Here is a 16513-nt window from a genome sequence, read left to right on the forward strand (position 1 = left end):
TAATGTTTTATGAAACGATACGATACTAGGCCCACGTTGGGCCTGATATGCACTCATATCAGGCCCACGTTGGGCCTGATATTGAAGCATATCAGGCCCAACGGAGGCTGATTATATTTTATTTTTTTCTCTGCACCTATAGAGCTTTAAGTAACGATTTTCCAGCAGATTTGGAGTCTTTGCAACTCCAGAATACCACTCGAACTGAAATGGGTCGAATCAGAGGTGTCTAGGTCCATCAGTGGGTTTTGACCAAAACCCACTGATGACCCTCCCTTACTTGGATTTACCTGAAATCACGTTCCCTGTGAAGTTCTGACTAGGGAGAAGGTATATTTGGTGTCAAAATGTATTTATACCCCAATTATAAGAAGGTATTGCTCTGTGTTAGTTGGCACGGAACAGTGCACAACTTTTCTGAAAGAGATTTTTAAAATTGATGTTATTTATTTTTTTCATTAGGACACTGTTAGAATGTTTGGAGTTTATATTAGGGGGAGATAGATTCAAGTTTTATGAAACGATACGATAACAGGCCCACGTTGGGACTGATATGCACTCATATCAGGCCCACGTTGGGCTTGATATTGAAGCATATTAGGCCCAACGGAGGCTGATTATGTTTTATTTTTTTTCCCTACACCTATAGAGCTTTAAATAACGATTTTCCAGTAGATTTGGAGTGTTTGCAACTCCAGAATACCACTCGAACTGAAATGGGTTGAATCAGAGGTATCTAGGTCCATCAGTGGGTTTTGACCAAAACCCACTGATGGCCCTCCCCTACTTGGATTTACCTGAAATCACGTTCCCTGTGAAGTTCTGACTGGGGAGAAGGTATATCTGGTGTCAAAACGTATTTATACCCCATTTATAAGAAGATATTGCTCCGTGCCAGTTGACACGGAACAGTGCACAACTTTTCTGAAGGAGACTTTTAAAATTGATGTTATTTATTTTTTTGCCGTTATTTTTTTCATTAGGACACTGTTAGAATGTTTGGAGTTTATATTATGGAGAGATAGATTCAAGCTTTATGATACAATATGATACCAGACCCACGTTGGGCCTGATATGCACTCATATCAGGCCCACGTTGGGCCTAATATTGAAGCATATCAGGCCCAACGGAGGCTGATTATATTTTAATTTTTCTCCCTGCACCTATAGAGCTTTAAATAATGATTTTTCAACAGATTTGGAGTCCTTGCAACTCCAGAATACCACTAGAACCGAAATGGGTCGAATCATAGGTGTCTAGGTCCATCAGTGAGTTTTGACCAAAACTCACTGATGACCCTCCCCTACTTGTGTTAGGATGTATACTAAAAGCCTAGCTTCTGGTATAAACATTTATCTAGAAATAAGAATCACATTGGTCAAATGCCTACATTTATGATAAATGTAATTGTTCAATTAATTTATATTGTAGATAACATGGTGTGTGGTGTCACACACAGAAGATCATGTTATCGGTTCCTTATAAATTATAAACAGTAGCTCACGACCAAGATGGAAAGGAACAAACCATTGGAAGGTCGTAGTGTAATTAGGTATTAGTTTATCTTAACTATATAATTACACTAGTACACTTAGAGTGTATTGAGTAGGACCATTTGAGGTCATTTCTTTTATACTGATTTTATAAAGGAACAAAGACCTCAGTAATTATGGAAGTGTGTGCTCTTAATCCTAATATAATAACAAGCACATATATTTGATATTTATTTCTTTAATTTATCAATGGGTGAGATTTAGTTCGATAAATCAATAAGCCCGATAAGTTGGGAAATGATATCACTTATAGTGTGTGTTGTTGATTATAGAAGGAAACTGTGTCCTAGTGATCTAGGTTGAGAATGTCCCCAAGAGGAGCTTATAAGGATTGTCATGTTAAACCCTGCTGGTGGACTTAATCCGACATGACGATGAAGTTGAGTGGTACTACTCTTGGAGCTAGATATTAATTAAGTGAGTTGTCAGTAACTTACTTAATTAGTGGACATTCCACATCTTAAACACAGGGAGACTAACACACTCATAATAAGAAGGAGCCCAAAATGTAATTTGGGATTGGTGCGGTAGTTCAATAATAGTTCTCTAGTGGAATGAATTATTATTGATAAAATTAAGTTGTGTGTTCGGGGCGAACACGGGATGCTTAATTTTATCAGGAGACCAAAACCAATTCCTCCTCTCGGTCCCTATTGTAGCCTCTTAATTATAGAGTACTATACCCACCTATACCCACCTTCTTACCCATCCCATAGGGGACGACCAAGCTAGCTTGGAGACCAAGCTAGGGCCGACCAAAGTTTGGTTCATGGTGTTGATACAGTCTGACCTGGATGTTGTTTTGCTGCTGACACTGATTTAAGTTTGTATCAGATATTTAACTCAGATTGATTACCAATCTAGGTTGACTTGGTTGACCTGATTGAGAAAGTCCTAACTGGGATGTTAGGCAGTTGGAAAGTCCTGGTGAGTGAAGCCAGGCAGATTGGAAATCTTGGTGAGTGAAGCCAGGTGAAAACCCTAGTGAGTGAAGCTAGGTGCAAGTCCTGGTGAGTGAAGCCAGGCAAGGGAAAATCCAGATGGATCAAGGGTGATCGGACTTCTGGTGTTGAAAAGTCCAAGAAGGAAGCTTGGCATGCGAAGTCAGAGAGGGCTCGGTAGCTCGTTCTCTAGGACCAGATGAAGTCGGAGAGGGCTAGGGAGCTCGTTTCTCCGGACTAGGTCAGAGAGGGCTCGACCCGGACTGAGTCAAGAAGCTGGATCGGTCTGCAGACCGATCCAGTGAAACCTTGGACACCTGATCGGTCTGGCGACCGATCAGGAATCGATCAGTGGCTACTGAGCGATTACTGATCGGTCTGCAGACCGATCAGAAATCGATCAGTAGTCTACTGTGATTTTACTGATCGGTCTGCAGACCGATCAGAAATCGATCAGTAGTCTACTGTGATTTTACTGATCGGTCTGGAGACCGATCAGGAGGCTGTAAGCATTTGGGAAGAGCGACATCTGATCGGTCTTGGGACCGATCAGATTACACTATGTGAAAAATGACTTTTTACTTCGTTGATTACCTGAAGTAAAAGACCTGTTTTTACCGAAGTAGACACGCGTGTAGTAAAAAGATTCATTTTACTTCGGATAAACTCCGAAGTCGTAGGCCCAGAAAAAACGAAGTCGTATTGGGTGTCGGGTTCGGACATATTACGAAGTAAAAAGTGCATATAACTTCGTCGGTTTTTAAAAACACCGAAGTAATTAATCCTTTTCGACTTTATCGTTTAGTATTTGTTGTGAAGTAATATACCTACTTTAACATCGGTTAAAAATGAAGTAATGGATTACTTTTACTTCGTCATATATTGTTAATTCCTGAAGTAATTATCGATTAAATTACATTTAGCTTCGTTCTGGATCGAAGTAATAGATAGATACTACTTCAGAATTTTTGGTAATAACCGAAGTAGTTGATACTATTTTATAGCAACAAATTGTATTGCTTCGAAGTTATAAGTAGATTTTACTTCGGATTTTATGAATAAAGTGAAGTATTTTTTTCTCTTTTTACTTCATTATTTTTAGACTTCAGTAATTTTGAGCATCACAAAAGGTAACTTCATAAGCCTTGATTTCAGCATATGTTTATACAAAACAAATCTCCCTAAATATGGCCAAAATAAGTCATAAAAAAACCAAAAACATGTACTGGTTCATTCACACTACCTGCAATTCACTCCAAGAACGAGTACACAAATTCACTCCATTCAATTCTCACTTCATCATATTGTGTCTGCGTATAGTACTTGTTCTTCACACAACCTGCGAACTGCAATTTAGAAAGAATCATCATGTTATGTTTTGTAGCTGAAAACTTTAAATCAAAACATAGTAAGTTGACAAAAAAATCATGAATTAAATTAACAAAAGCATGATAAGACAAATAAATATGTATTTTTATATGCACTTTTATAGTAACAATTTTGTTCGAATTATAGCATGTGGGTCACAGAAGCCTAAATAAATTTGGGCCTTACATGCTCATTATTTTACTGGACTAAAAGTTGAGGCATTGTCTATCACAAAATAATATTTTAAAAAAAAATCTGCCTGAAGTAAGCTCAGGTTGTGTGAAGTCCAGCAACACTTGAAGTAAGCTAACTGGAGACCAGCAATACTTGAAGTAAGCTAACTGAAGTAAGCATTATCTATCACAAAAGATAATTTTTGGAATCCTAAAAAAATCTGCCTAAAGTAAGCTCAGGTTTTGTGAAGCTCAGGTTGCTTAACATATCTGTAGCTAACTTTTGCAAAAAATCTGTTATGTTTTATAGACAATTTCTGGAATCTTAAAAATCAAAGAGAAGTATAACCCAGCAACTTGGATGCTTGAAGTAAGCTCAGTGGCTACAGAAGCCCGATTTGGAATGGATTTTGGAGAATACTCAACCCCCCCCCTCCCCCACACACACACCCCATTACTAAGCACATACACACTATGTATAGACAAATAACTCAAAAAAACGTACCCCTATTCACCTTTCCCCTCTTCCCACAGGAAAGTACGCATGTTAGCCCCAAATCAGTTACTAATTTCCGCCAGCTACTAATAGAACTATGCATAACACAGTTTTGTATAAAACCATAAACAGGGTGTCATCTAAGGGCGAGGAAAAAAAAGAAGGAAAGAAGTCATATCAAAGCATGAGAAGAAAGTAGTAGCAGGGCGTGAACGATTTGATTCAGTGTGCAACACTATATTTAGTTTCTTAATAATTAACTTTATGTACCACAACAGATAATTATCTCTGAACCTGTCACTGCAGAGTCTAGGATAATCCTCAACTAAATCTAGGATAATCCTATACCCTTAATGTAAAGCTTAAGTATCTAAAACAAACATGATCAGGAGATTCAGTGACAGCTCTAAACAAAGAAATACTATAAGTTACCAATCAGCACCAAGGCGTTAGAGGCTATCACTTGAGGCACCAATAACTGTTGTAACTTGCATAAGGTCAATCATACCCAACCACATGATGAAATCCATGGACTCAAGGGCAAGAAAGTTGACCTTATTATGAGATCTATCAATTGCAATAACCTCACCTTTATTCCTCATAAGAATTGCAATGGCAGTTGTTTTCCCTCCAGGAGCAGCACACATGTCCAATATTCTTTCACCTTCTTGAGGATCTAAAGAACAGAAATATATCTTTACAAAAAGTAGTAACTAAAGAACTTGATAACTCACAGCATAAAAAAACTACCTATAGCAGGTAAATGATGTTTATAACTGGAGAAGTATGATTCCAGCAATAAAAGTTGGATACTTTAATTTACTTCAATGTCAGTAGAAGCACCTTTAGTATCTGCATAAGGTATTTCCTTCCATAATCCATGAGGTTCACAAACTAGAGCAGGAAGAATACAAGATGCAACAAAGTTCTTTTATGTTAGTATCCTATAAATGAAATATCAAGACATAAGTATTCTTTCTTGTTTCACAAAAACACAATGATCCAATGAGAACTCTAGGATTGCTTTGAAAAAATTATCAAAAAAAAAAATGTAAATACTAGAAACAATTGAAACACTAAGGAAATAAGAGTGTTACTCTGAAATCAAAGACAAGCAAAGAAAACAAAAACAAGTAAATTTATTGATACCTAAAACACAAGCCGTAACAATGCTGGGCAAGTTTTGCAGAAATATTTCTCCTTCGAGTACATCTAGCCAGAGAAATAGAAGAAATAAAAGTCACAAAAAAATATATGATTTGACAAACTCTGTTTGATAAGCTACTTTGAGTTTGAGTTCAGCATGTCGCAGAACAATGAAATGCAATATGATAATAATTGGCATATGCAGACAGCAACAAGATTTCTAAAAGAGTTTAGATTAAGATGAGAAATATAATTGGTAGTATAACACTGAAGAAAAAATTCATTCATATATGAGCATACTGTAAAATGATGGAAGCTTGTACACTCGGTTTGTCATCTCCACAGCAGTCCCATAAGACACACGGAACATAGAAGCCCTTGACAATGAAGCAGTTCCTTGGCCAATATACAGGCCATTTCTTTCGTGATATTGAGGATCTGTATTTTTTTTATTGCATAAATATAAATTCACTCTGTTACATAAATGATGTCTTGAAGGAAACTAAAAAATAAATTTAAATTAAAAGATACAAGATTAAAACAAAACGAGCAGAAAATTAATAAAAACGTTCAAAAAAAACAAGTAGACAAAAACTTCTTAGGTAGGTATTCATGACAAGGTTCATATTTGCTTACACCAAAAGACTTGGAAATTATGCCACCACAATTAGCATACATCCATAGTCACCTCAAACAAATCAATATCAAAAATAAATTCATGGAAGGAAATATTCTTAGCGATTAAAATATTAAAATCATGCAAACAGAAGCAAATTAATGCACTCACTACAGTTACTTTGTAACAGCATAGATAACAACAAAATACAAATTATTAAATTAATTCGGATAGGTAAATGTCAAGAAAGTTTCAGAGAGAAAATGACTACAAATGAACCACATGTACAAGCCTACTGCATCAACTGCAATCAATCATGACAAGAAAAGATTGAAGATGCATTGCTACAATTAAGTAAAATCTCAAAAACGACTTCACATTTGGAATAACTAAAGATAAGTCATATAGAAATTCATGTTAAACTGGCATACTCAATTAGAAAACTCCAGGTTTACAGTGATGTTAGAATTAGGACAGAGACCATGTTAAATATTTTTTCTGGCAAAATTTTCCTTAATAGTGCGAATTTAGTGAAAGATAAATCTATAGACTCATTTGAATCTCATAAAGTTCTTGGTTTATCAATTGGCATCATCGACCTGACTGCGACCCTTGTAAAACAATTCCTCGTGTAAAACCAAAAGCCCATCCACCATCTGAAATTGGCTGTTCCACAGCAACTGACACAGCAATCAGATCCCATTTTTCAACATGTGAACTGCAAGCCAAAACACCAGGAACATATACCTGCAAATCAATCAGGACAATTTTTTTTGTATTATAATTTTCTTCATGCATGATATTTGTTGTCAACAGATGAAGATGAGTATTTCTGTAGTTAAACTCATGTCATTAATTATAAAAACAAGAAAAGGTAGATTTTTTCTCAGAATTATCGTGCTAAAATTATTTACTGCTAGCTCAATGTGTTCTTTGATCAAAACCTGAAGATTTATATTTGTGTAGCTGAAATGCATTCTTCTACATCAAAAACCAACAATTTTAATTGGTATAAACTTTCACAACAGAAATCAATCCCATAATACACGATCCACAACAACAAACCAAATAAAGAACAACTGAAAACAGAAGTATCTACTCCAAGAAAGCATCATGAATCAACCCATTAGGTAATGACCTCGTAAACATAGAGACTGAAAAAAAAAAGCAAAAATAATTTCCAAACACTTGTCTTTGTTGGAAGAATAGCACCAAACCTACAACAAATTGGAAACCGTCTAAAACATGATTTTGCAAAATAAAGGAGGAGAAAAAGAAGAAGAATAAGAAAAATAAAAAGAAATCGAAGGAAAGAAAACATACGGTATATCTCAAACACTTGCAACCTAAACCCTGCGTAAGAAAGTTCAAGTTGCCAAACCTTATTTTTGGCTGACTGCTGCAAACCTTCGTCTCTGTTGCCTAAGACTCCAAATCGGAAGCCCTAACGAGGGGGAACGGAGAGGACTGAAATGAAGGGGAAAGCCCTAACCCAAGAGGAGCATCAGCGCGGAAGCCCTAACCCAAGAAAACGAAAGAAAGTGGGGGGAAATAAAAGTGGTCAGAGTCTCTTTGTAAAACTAAAAGTTAACTCTTTGTACTATTACTTCAGAGTAAACACTAAAAAATATATTCACGACGTTACGACTTCGGTATTTAACAAATTTTTGAAGTAATAGCTTATTTCAGTTTAAAGCGAAGCCCGTGTTTTTAAATCTGCGAAGTCTATATTTGTATATACTTCGTCGGTTTTTGCAGCGAAGTTGCTTATACACTTTTACTTCGTATATTTAAATTGACGAAGTAAATTGTGGCGAAGTAAAAAGTCATTTTTCACATAGTGTTAGTGCCTGATCGGTCCGCAGACCGATCAGAAGCTGTGCGCATTTGGAATGAGCGACATCTGATCGGTCTGGGAACCGATCAGATTAGTTCCAGAAAGCGTGGATCGGTCTGCAGACCGATCCACGGTATTGTTTGTTTTGCATGCACTTTTTCTGATTGCCGTATTTGTTTTCACCCATCTGTTTTTAACCATCTGCTGTGAGTCTTTTTAGCTTGCAGGTTGCAGGTCACACTCTCATGGTTGAATTCAAATTAAGCTTCATTAAGAGAAGAAGACAAGTGCTCTTTACACTGTGATTTGCTGCAACAGATGCATTTGAGGCATCAACGTTCACTGGCGAATCTGATTGCGATTGGGCTGCGCTCAGTTTGACCTCTACTCATTGGTTCGTATCCAGAGATGCCAGTGATTTCCATTGGCATGGGTTCAGAGAACCAGATGAGGAGGAGAGGTGATTGGCTACGCCTAGTTGGCAGCAGCGATTCTGCAGGCAGCGGTGATTCGAGCCAGTGAAGCAGAGAGACATAAGAAGGAAGAAGAGAGGTTCAGAAAATAACCCGATTCTCTGTTTCTTTGCGATCAATCCTTTGAGAAAGCAAGTTGGTGAAGCTGTGAGCTCCTTGCTAAGAAGGTCGTTGTGCGCTCTCTGCTCTGTTTTTCTCCGCGTGGCTGTAAGCTCATCTGATTATTCTTCTCAGCCACTGTAAGTCTTGTGCTTAATTCTATAATCAACTGAGACTCTGTTGAGAGGTTGCTCCACCGAGAAGGAGACATCTTTAGCCGGATTTTGTTTGGGGTGTGATCTACCGAAAGATCAAAGAGTCGTCCTCCTTACGGACACGCCGAGGAGTAGGGGCAAGTTATCCCCGAACCTCGTACATCCTTGTGTCTGCTGTGTGTGCTTTTCTTCTTTCGTTTTCGTTTTAGTTTTCAACTTCCGCTGTGCTAACAAGTTTTTCTTTAAGAAAGATTTTGCTTAAGTTTTCAAAGAGGCTATTCACCCCCCCCTCTAGCCATCTAAGATCCCAACAAGTGGTATCAGAGCAAGGGGCTCTTTGATTCGGATTAACACCCAAAAGAGAAAACAAGGATGGTTATGAAGGAAGGCTTTAGCACAAATCGACCACCCTACTTCGAAGGAGCAGATTTTCAATATTGGAAGGGCCGCATGGAGTATTACCTCAAGACCGACATTGCCATGTGGTTCTCAGTCAAGGAAGGTTTCACACCACCAAAGGATGAAGAAGGTAAGGAACTAGATTCGTCAAGGTGGTCTACCGAACAACTCCGCAAAGCACAAGCCGATGCCAAGGCTATGGTCACCTTGCAATGTGGAATCGCCAAAGACCAACTCGTCAAGGTAGGTCCGTTCTCGAGTGCAAGAGACCTATGGAACAAACTCATCGAGCTCCAAGAGGGAACTCGAGATTCTCGGATTGCCAAGAGGGACTTATTCTTGAATCAGCTCCAAAATCTAACCATGAAGGACAATGAAACGGTAAGTGAACTTCATGGGAGATTCAAGGAGATCACCAACGGTCTACACTCTGTGGACGAACGAGTGGAGAATCGCGATCTAGTAAGGTACGCTCTTAAATCTTTTCCTAGGAATGCCTTGTGGTCATCTATGGTAGATGCCTACAAGGTATCTAAGGATCTTTCCATTGTTAAACTAGATGAATTTTTCTGTGAGATGGAACTTCATGAGCTTGCTAACAAAGGTCAAAAAGAGAAGGGTATTGCTTTATTTGCAGGACCAAAGAGCAAGGATGGAAGAAGGAAGAAGGAAAAGAAGAAGGAAAATGAGATTTCCTCATCCACCTCTTCCTCCGAATCCGATGATGAGAGTGGATCATCATCAAGTGAGATGGCGAACTTCGTAAGAAGGATTATGAGAAGAAGCCGAAGATACAAAGGAAAAGGTAAAACTAATGATCAAAATTTTGATAAATCTAATGTTATATGTTATGAGTGTAGCAAGAAAGGACACATTCGGAGCGAGTGTCCGAAATTAAAGAGGAAGGAGGAACGAGCCAAAAAGAATGAGGAAAGAGTCAAGAAGAAGAAGGCTCTCAAGGCCACTTGGGATGAGTCCTCATCAAGCTCATCGGAGGAAGAAGAGAAGATGGAAAAGAGCACACGACAATTAGCACTCATGGCAAGGGAGGTTTCGGACTCCGGAAGTGAGGGAGATTCGAGCGACGCTTCAACCACGGCTTCATCATCGTCGGATGATGAAGAGGTAACTTCTTCTCATATAGAAAAGTGTTATAAGACTATCACTCACTTATCTACATTGCTTAAAAAGTCAAAAACAGAAAATAAATTGTTAAAAGAAGAAGTAAAAACCTTAAGGACCCTTAGGGAAGATGAGGTCGATGACCTACATCTAGAAGTCCATGAGGATGAGAACAAGGTTTTAAAGGGTGAGGTTGAGAAACTCAAGAAAATGCTTGAGAAGTTTTCAACTAGCTCTAAGACTCTAGACATGATTCTAAATGCCCAAAGGGCAGTCTACAACAAGGCCGGGCTAGGGTATCAACCCAAGGAGTCGAGTTTCATTTCTCTAATGTCTAGAACTCAAAATAGTAGATCACATGTTTCTAGGGCTCATGGAACTAGGAAAGGTATGACCAAGGCATGAGTTCCTAGGTCTTTCGTTGTAGAAGCATTAGGTCCCAAGATTTGGGTACCTAAAACCTCTATCTTCCGTGTCTTGTAGGCATTGGTCGAGGGGGAGCATCTATCAACTTGGTTTGTTGATAGTGGATGCTCCAAGCACATGACCGGAGGCAAATCACTGTTTACAACCATTCAAAACAAAAGTAGAGGTAATGTGTCTTTTGGTAATAATGGTAGCCTTAAGGTTGTAGGAGTTGGAGACATTCATATATCCGAATGTCTCCATATCAAGAATGTCCTTCTAGTCAAGGGGATGACTTTTAATCTCCTAAGTGTCAGTCAATTGTGTGATACGGGTTACACAATTGAATTTCATTCAAGTCAATGTTTGGTTAAACACATTGACACACTTGACACAGTACTAGTAGGCACAAGGGTTGATAATATTTATCAAGTATCGTTTAAAAGTGCTACTAATGCTTTGATTAAGTGTTTCATGTCGAAAGAAGAAGAGTCTTGGCTATGGCATAGAAGGTTGGCACATGTAAACATGAAGAACATCCGGAAGTTGGCCAACCAAGGATTAGTGCGAGACTTACCCAGCATCAAGTACCACAAGACCAAACTATGTGATGCATGTCAAAAGGGTAAGCAAACAAAAGTTGTTCATAAAGGTAAAAACACTGTAAGTACATCTACTGCTTTAGATTTATTGCACATGGACCTATTTGATTGCAGTAGTGTAATATCATTGAATGGAAGTAGATATTGCTTGGTAATCGTTGATGATTTTACTAGATACACATGGACTTTCTTTTTGAAACATAAGGACCAAACTATAGATATTTTTATTTCCTTTTGTAGAAGAACTGAAAATGAAAAATCGACAACAATTAAAACCATTAGAAGTGATCATGGTGGGGAATTTCAAAATCATAGGTTTTTAGAGTTTTGTCAAGAAAAGGGATATAGGCATGAGTTCTCTACTCCAAGGACCCCACAGTAAAATGGGGTTGTGGAGAGAAAGAACCGAGTCCTACAAGAGGCTGCACGAAGCATGCTCAATGAGTACTCACTACCGAGCTACTTATGGGCTGAAGTTGTGAATACAGCTTGCTATGTGCAAAATTGAGTTTTAATACATAGGTTTTTAGGAAAGACTCCCCATGAAATTTGGTTTGGGAAACCGCCTACAATTAAACATCTTAGGGTGTTTGGTTGTAAGGTGTGTATCTTGAACACCAAGGATCATCTTGGGAAGTTCACGGCTAAGGCTGATCAAGGGATACTGGTCGGGTACTCTCTTACCAGCAAAGCCTATCGAGTCTACAATAATAGGACTAAATTGATTGAAGAGTCCTCTGATGTAGCTTTTGAAGAAATCCCCAACTTAAATGATCAACCAAGGGATGTAGGAGAAATTCAATTTGAACTTAGAAATCTAAGTTTGAATGATCAAATTGAAGAACGAGTCGAAGTTGACTCTGATGTTGATGAGCAAAGGCAACAAAGAACTCAATCTGATCCTTTGCCTGATATTGAGTCCTTGCCTGTGCCGAGTGAGATCACTCATGAGGCACCGCCAACACCAAGGCATTCTAGGTTAGCCACTAGTCATCCCCAAGATCAAATTGTGGGAGACATCCAACAAGGGGTTAGGACTAGGTCATTCTTTAGAAATGAGTCTAATGAAGTCGCATTGATTTCAGAGATTGAACCAAAAATAGTTGATGAGGCATTGCACGATCCTGATTGGATCTTAGCTATGCAAGATGAGTTAGGTCAATTTGAAAGGAGCCAAGTGTGGGACTTAGTTCCTAGACCTAAGAAGACCACCATTATTGGAACTAAATGGGTCTTCAAAAATAAGTTAAATCAAAAGGGAGAAGTTGTAAGAAACAAGGCAAGACTTGTAGCCAAGGGCTATAGTCAAGTCGAAGGTCTCGATTATGATGAGACTTATGCTTCCATGGCCCGATTAGAGTCCATTCGTTTGATGCTAGCTTTTGCTGCACATAGAGGTTTCAAGCTCTATCAAATGGACGTTAAATCAGCCTTCTTAAACGGATTCATCAAAGAAGAGGTTTATGTTGAACAACCACCGGGGTTTGTGAATACCGAAGTTCCAAACCACGTGTACAAGCTCAAGAAAGCTCTTTATGGGCTTAAACAAGCACCTCGAGCATGGTACGAAAGGTTGTCAACTTACCTATTAGAAAAGGGATTTGTAAGAGGTCAAATAGACCCAACACTATTTCTGCGTAGAGATGGTGAAAATATTTTTGTAGCCCAAGTGTATGTCGATGACATAATTTGTGGCTCAAATAACAAGGGCTATTTGAATGAATTCATTTCTCACATGGAAAGTGAGTTTGAGATGAGTCTAGTAGGAGAGTTGACATTCTTCATCGGACTTGAAATCAAACAAACTCGAGATGAAATTTATGTCCATCAGACAAAATACACTCAAGAGATGCTTAGAAAATTCAATATGAGTGACTCTAAGGAAGTGTCCACTCCAATGGCGACAAACACTCGCCTTGACAATGATGAGAGTGGAAAACCAATTGATCTAACGCAATATAGAAGCATGATTGGTAGTTTTCTATATCTCACAGCTAGTCGACCAGACATACTTTTTGCTGTGGGCATGTGCGCTAGATATCAAGTCTGTGCCAAGGAATCTCATTTAATTGCAGTTAAGAGAATATTGAGATACCTTAAGGGCACAATTCGAGTAGGTCTATGGTACCCTCATACAGAGTCTTTTGACTTGATAGGCTATACCGATTCCGATTATGATGGGTGCAAATTGGATCGGAAAAGTACTAGTGGGGGTTGCCAATTCTTAGGTTCATCATTAGTTAGTTGGTCAAGTCGGAAGCAACATTGTGTTGCTCTCTCCACGACCGAGGCTGAATACATTGCCATGGGAGAGAGTGTATCACAATTGTTGTGGATGATTCACACTCTAGAAGATTATGGACTTTCGTATAAGGGAGTGCAAGTGTTGTGTGACAACATTAGCACAATAAACCTAACGAAAAATCCAGTCCATCATTCAAGGACCAAACACATTGAAGTGCGTCATCACTTCATTAGAGATCACGTAGCTAGGGGAGACATTGCACTCACATATGTTGAGTCAAAGTCAAACTTAGCCGACATTTTCACAAAACCCCTTCCGGAAAATGAATTTAGTCATTTAAGGAGGGAATTGGGAATGTGTTTGGCTCAATAAGTCATGTTGACCACATCATGATCAATAAGGACCGTTAAAATGACAAGAGAAATTGGAAAATTAATTTGGGCAACTTGGGGACATCTCACACAAACTATAAGGTTTAACAAATTATTTTTGTTTGCTAAATATGGGGTGAGATGCTAGGATCAACCAAATTATTCAAAATGTATCATGCATCCCTTGAATAATTAGGTTGAAGAGACATAAATTGAGTATGGGGAAGGCCATTACATAATTCATGTGTATTTGGCTCCTAGATCTTACTCATATATTCCAACCAAGGAATCTTGGTTGGACTTTTGCCTAGAAATTATCTAATTATGGTTGATGGTTGATGTGTGGATTGGTATTGTTGTTTGGTTCATTTCATGACTTTGATTGATAAAACGATAGGTTGTTAAAGGAAATAATAGCAACTTGGATATATTTTGACAAACTTGAAACTAAACATAACAAGGATAAAAAATTTCAGCTTTCATGCCTTGATTGAAAAATTAGGACAAGTTGTTTATATTTTGACAAATTTGAACCTGATCATAGAGATGAGTTTAGCAAAAATATGTTTTGAACTTCTAAGGACCAAGAAGACAGAACTCCATATGGTTGGAGTTATTGTGAAGTTTTGTTTGATAAGAGTTTGAAACTTTTGGATTATGAACAAGTTCAGGCCATAAGAAATCATATTTCGAATATATTAGTGTTTGGTGATTCCTAAGTTCTAGGGTATGTCTTAGGGAAGTTATGAATTCTTGAGTTTCGGATTCTTCAGACTTCATGGCTCAGTATTTCAGTTACTGAAATTACTGAAATCGGGTTATCAGACACTGATCGGTCCACAGACCGATCAGGAAAGTCTGGATCGGTCTGTCGACCAATCCAAAATGAAGCCAAACTCTCTGTTTGGTATCTGATCGGTCCAGTGACCGATCAGCGCACGAAGAAAGCCCCCTGATCGGTCCGGGCACCGATCAGGATGATCCCTGATCGGTCCACTGACCGATCAGGTGTCGCCGATTCACTCGGGTGGATCTGATCGATCAGGATTTCTCCTGATCGAACAGCCGTCCGATCAGATCACACTGTGCACTATCCCCTCATTAAATCCTCCCGACCTCCTCTCTTCCCGATCTTCTTCCTTCTCAAAACCCTAGCCGACCGACTCATAACCTAGCCGACGCCCCTCTCTTCCTCCCGTCTTCTCGACCCATCGTCTCCTAAAAGCCGAAGGTCACAATGGCACCGAGGTAATCTCTCGATCTCTACTGTTTATTGTCTTTGGCAGGTCATGTTATCATGTTCTTACTGTCACTGTGGTTTGTGCTCGGTGGTTTTCCCATGACCGGTGCTCTTTCCTTGTTCCCATTGTCCTAATTGTTAGGAAGAAACCCACTGGTGGTGAGGGAACCTCTAAGGAACCAACCAAGAAATCCAAATCCAAAGCTCCTGCTCCTTCCCGACCTCAACCATCCAGTTCGGGAAGATTTCCCAACCAACAGTTTGAACAATCCTTTAAGGAAAGGACCTTCAAGTTGCTCCCATGTAGATCAGTCGATAAAAAATACATGAATGAGTTTTGTCCAGCGATTACGGAGACCATAGCCTACTATAAACTTGATTCCTTGGTATATTTAGAGAAGGATATCAACCTTGACCTAGTTTCTGAATTCTATAACAACCTTCATCAGACTATTGATGGTAGTTATAGATCAAGAGTGGCTAAGCAAATCGTTGATTTCAGCTTAATTGCCTTCTTTGATTATTTAGGATGTCGTTTGTGTTCGGGGACGGTGTTCTCATTCTATCCTGCTTTGCCTGAACCCGTGCCTCATCCTCTTGATGTCTCATCTGACTCGATTTATGAGTACTTCTTTGGACATCCGAGACCGGATGGATTAGATGAGTTAGATGTCGACTTTCCTACATTTGCAGCCCTTGGCCTTTCTGCTCCTGATTACATTCTTTTTAAAATTGTCACAAACTGTCTACTACCTATTACTTCTAAACCATTGGCAGAGATTCGACCGTATCATTGTCTGATGCTTTATGGGTTGCGTAGGCGTCTTGACTTTGATATCATGTCGAGTGTCTATACTTCTATCATATCCCATAGCGAGCCAAGCGGTTCCACCATCTATATGCCTTATGGGCATGCGATTACTGATTGGCTTGAGACCCTGGGTGTTGACGTCTCTAGGGGAGGATGGTAAAGATGGTTAGGCAGGATTGTCGACTTGGGAAACGTGCATTTTCCAAGTCTGGAATCTTAGGACAGGCTGGGGCAGTTAGGTGGAAGGATGGGAGGGCACTAGGTGAGCTACCTCGACGACAGGTTGCTCCTGTTGCTGCTCCTCCTGCTGCTGACGATGGAGAGGCCGATCCTGATCTGCGCTGGCAGATCGCCGAGCTGGAGAGTCGCTTTGATCGCCACGAGGAGATGATGGCTGCTGAGTTCGATGGACTACGCATACGGATTGATCAGCGCTACGACGATCTGCGCAGCCAACAGT

The sequence above is a fragment of the Zingiber officinale genome, chromosome 3B (assembly GCF_018446385.1).
Source record: "Zingiber officinale cultivar Zhangliang chromosome 3B, Zo_v1.1, whole genome shotgun sequence".
Taxonomy (NCBI): domain Eukaryota; kingdom Viridiplantae; phylum Streptophyta; class Magnoliopsida; order Zingiberales; family Zingiberaceae; genus Zingiber; species Zingiber officinale.